Raw genomic sequence first — 4,938 nt, forward strand, 5'->3', positions numbered from 1 at the left:
GTTCTTTCCGTCTTTTCCTGCTCGTAAATTAAATTGAAAGTCGGCCATACGAGTACATTTTTATCCCTTTTTCAAACTCATTAAAACTTATGAAAAAGTGAAAACCATGAGTACATTTTTATCATTTTTTCGAACTCGTTAAAACTTACGAAAAAGTGAAACCTCAGAGTCATCTTTTAAGCCCTTTTCTGACTCCTAAAACATGAAAAGATCGCCGAGTGTTTCTTTTACACTCGTTAAAACGGAATTAAAAGACGGTCCCCTTTTAGCTCTTTTCTGACCGTAAAATCAGGAAAAGATTGCCGGGTTTTTGTCGTTTCAAACTCGATAAGGAAATAAAACGACGTGTCTTTGATCGCTTTTTACTTTTCAGGTCAACGACACTATTATGAAATTACTCCTTGGTCGCAAGATCAAGCGGTTCCCCCAGGTATTATTTTATACTTTTTTGGGCTTGAGGGACACAAATTTACGAAAAAGTTCAACGTGGAGTTTCCTTAAGTTTTTCAGACTCTCTAAAAATGAAAAACGCCGAGTTTCTCCTATACTGGGCTCGTTAAACTTTTACAGTAAAGGACCTGTTCAATTACAAACAGGAACGAACCACTCCTTCCTAGGGTTCGAATTTAAACTAGGTTGGACTCGTCCGAAGGATGAGCTTATAACCAAGCATATGTTATCCTCCTCAAGCTTGATAAAAATAAAGAGGTACTTGCCAGAAATGGTGGGGGAAAAGAGAGAAGAATGAACCTATTTGTCACCTTTTGTCTCAAACGAAACTTTATTACCACTCTTGAACACGACACTTTTGCATTTCACCTGGGTTGGGAAATCTTTTACCTCACAGTTGACCAAATCACTTTGAAAATCTTTAACCAGGTTCAGGGATCAACTTTGAGTTATTCGTCACCAAACCATCTGTTGTGTCGTTATGTGTTCAAGAGGTCTGCAAACAAAACTTTCATCTGCAAAATACTTATCATCCATTTGACCATCCCTGAGTCAGTCCTTACAGCAACATTTCTTCAACTTGAACAATGATTTCGTGTTGTAGGCTTGCCTGCAACGAGTCGCTTTCTATCGACATCGACACATTATCTAGAAAGATGACTTAGGAATCGACAGTACCTTGAAGTCTGCATGCATCAATGGCAGGTTTCTCGCCTTTGACGACAGTTTACATCATTGACTTTCGATCAAAGGATTCCGTGAAGTGTTCGACATCAGAACATCTATTCACATTTCACGGGTTGTGCTTGGTACTTTGAGAACCATTGACATTACTGGTGGTCTCTCTCACGCTTGTTAACAGTTTACATCATCGACTGGTAATCAAGTGGTTTCTAACATGTTCGACATCAAATCATTTAATCACATGTTTAGAATCGTACCAATTCGGGAAGTAGAAGTGAAGACCCTGGATCTAGTTTCTACCATCCAGGCTGCGAGGAGTTTTGTATTCATTGTCTATGTAGACTAATCATAAACAGATGGCTGCGTCCATACTGTGTCTACAAAAGTCTATAAAAATGATGTACTGCAAGATCATTCCTGTATCAGAATAGTTAGTCCATTAGTTAAAGTTTTGAATCTGAGTATGGGAATGCCTACCTCAGTGATGATATAATCTTATACATGTATTTTGTGTTGAAAATTGCAGGTTCTAACCAGGTCATCCACAAGTCAATCCTTGAAATGATAAAGCGCTTCACCCTTCCTAGAATTACAAAACACCAATCTATTCCAGGCTTTGCACTTTAGGGGGCAATCTGTTACACTAAAAAATGTCACCTTGACTACTTACAGTTAGTATGGCTCAAATCAACAGTCATGCTACCCTCTTAGGCAAGTCTTTATGCCTCTGTTATCCATCTCAAACTCAAAGAAGAGAGAAAGTCTTGTAAAAACTATGTTTATCTCTGGGGTCGCAGGTTCTCTCTAGCCTTACCTGCGGGGACGCAGGTCATGTTCACAAAAACTGCATCCATGGACGCTCTGTATGTTAAAGGACAGGTGCGTCCTCCTGTAAAAGGCAAAATGCGCAAGTTTTATCTTGAGAAAGTTACTTGTGGTTACTTCTAGAACATTCTAGAGGTCGGTTTGATGAAATGGATGCGCCTCCAGTTGGTTCATGTATCTCTATTAAGAGGGGACTTATCCCATCAATAAGGGAGCTATCCCACCCATAGAGGGGGATGATCCCATTGATAGTGGACCTGAATAACCTCTTTACAGCACTATAAATAAAGGCATTGAGCCAGAAGGAGGAGAGGTTGGAGCTATACATTTTCTTTGGGTAAATGCTGCAGGATTTAGGTCTTCCATTAGAACCTTTGTGAGGAGAGATTGTCTTTACATGATTCTACTTGGAAGTGGGTGAGCTTTGTCAAAGTAGAGGAAAACACTTGATGGACCCTGGGAGGAACTTGCACAACACCAAGGCCAAGTTGTAAGAGTTTCTTTGTTTCGTTATTAATACAAACTGGTTTATTTTTCTCAATAGCTTGTGTTAATGAGTTATTTCATGTGTTCCTTGGTCTGCATGTTGAATCTATGTTTTATTATATGAAATACAAGTGCTCGGTAATTGTTTGATTGTTTGTGGTTGCAGGAATTGACTTGAAGGAAGAGCTCATCCGGATTGGCAAGAACGGACTACAACAATAGCGTTTTGGAATAAGGTAAGCCTAAACACTTGTACTTTTCATGTTGTAAAAGGTAGATTTAGAGAAAGATCACTCCAATTTGTCTTGTTTGTCGCTAGCGAGTTTATACTCCTAGGGAGGTCAGTTGTGTCAGCCCAAATGACTTTTTCCGCCACGACAAGGTTAAACAACGTAAAGGTTAAACAACATAGAAGCATGGAGGCTTCTTGAAATTGCTTCTAACTCTAGCCAGAAATTCCTCCTTCAATTCAAATAGGAATGCTTAGTATTAGGTGGACTGTTGGGGGATAAAAGAGGATATTATTCTATAGAATAAGGATAATATAAAAATTATTATTACTTCAAAATTCTAGGAGAAATTGTTAGGTGATAAAGAGTAAGAGGGAAAAAGGAAACTAAGATATTATTAAGAGATAATCAATCACAATTCTAAAAATCAAAGAAATAAAAAATATCTATCTTGTTCAGAAGAAAATTAAAATTGTTAAAATATGAACAAATTTTCATACATCTCAATAATGAAATTGAACATTGGTTAATTCTCAAAGCAACAAGAGATGTCACATTTGTGAGCAAGAAAGTTGAAGATGAAAAGTGCATTATGTTAGATTGTTGAGCCTATACTCAAACTCATATAAATTTGGAAATGCTACAAACCTTCTTGATCTTTTCACTAATCAAACCATATTGATATTGGAACACTTTTCTTAATGTTTTTCCAACATATAAATAATTTTATAAAGAATTCCATGTAATGACATACATTCTTAAACTCTAATAAACTATATTTAGTCTCAATAGATTTTGATTATCATTATTATCATTATTATTATAATTTTATATATAAATAAATAATATTTCTATTAAATCTAATTTGGATGATTATGATTTTTTTTTATATAAATTTTATTTTTCTAAAATAAAAATTATAAAGATGATTCTTTTAAATATAATTTTCAACAAAATATGATATAAGAATTCCAAGAGATATACTTAAATGCATTACTAAATACCATAAACATATATTTTTATTTATTTTAATAAAACCGAATTAAAAAAAAATACAATGATATGAACCAGAATGTATTAATTATAAGACCATATGAAAGGAAACACGTGTTCCTAATAACACTGTGTGATGATAAATTATTTTAAATATATAATGAAATAAAAATAAAAATATTAAGAATATATATCATAAATAATATGAGATATTTTGATTTTAGTGGACATTAATCATATTATCATCAATATAAATATTGGATTTATGATTTAGAGTTCTAATAAGAGAGATCAAAATTAATTTATAACTTGTAATTTTAAGATTAAGGGAAATAATCTATATTCTATTTTTCTGATTGAGGCAAATCATTTTTTATCGAAAACATCGTTAGGACGAAGGTATTTTATGGGGTGAGAGTGCATTCTACATCCCAGTACGAGGGTAATGTGTAATTATGTCCATACTCAACTTCGAGTTGACAAGTGTTCCTTTTAAAATAGAAATAAAATAATGTCCCTTATCATAAAAACAAAAATATTTCCTAAATAAAAGACCGCAAAAATAAATATAGTTAATCTTAATTAAAAGCATTCTAAAATATTGATATTTCCACTCACACTGACTCAGTTGATTGTTGAAAATGAGAATCAACACCAAAAAGATGTGGTAAAATATTTTGACCTTGGTAAAATATTTTCATTTCCATGTTAAGTGACATAATTTTATATCAAACTTTTAAGAAAAATAAATTAATTACAAAACCTAAAAAAATAATTATATTTTCACTTTTGAACATGAGGAAGATGTATAATTCTTATTTTTTTTTAAAATATTTCAATATAAGACTTCAATAAACTATCTAAATATCTATGCTAATTAATATTTTTAATATGAAACTCATAGAGAGAAATTGTTATAAGAAATTACTCTAATTTTTTTCTATAATAAAAATATTTTAATATCTACTTTAATGTTTTCTATAATAATATATATTAATATTTGAAGGGAAGAAATAATTAAAAGTAGAGAAAATTAATTACTCTTTAAACAAAAGAAATGTGTAATTCATTCAATTATGAATCTAAAAAACTCAATATGTGTGATAAATAAAATATTTTAATATATATAGCTAAATAATGTTGACATATATTTCAAAATATATTAATAGAAAAAAAAAAATCTTTTTAATGGAATAATGTACTTATAAAAAAAATATTTCGATGTTTGTGATAAGATAAAATATTTTAAATTCTTATTCTTTTACTTCTT

The sequence above is a fragment of the Pinus tabuliformis genome, chromosome 8 (genome assembly GCF_031772625.1).
Source record: "Pinus tabuliformis cultivar Carrire ecotype Pingquan chromosome 8, CPIR1, whole genome shotgun sequence".
Taxonomy (NCBI): Eukaryota; Viridiplantae; Streptophyta; class Pinopsida; order Pinales; family Pinaceae; genus Pinus; species Pinus tabuliformis.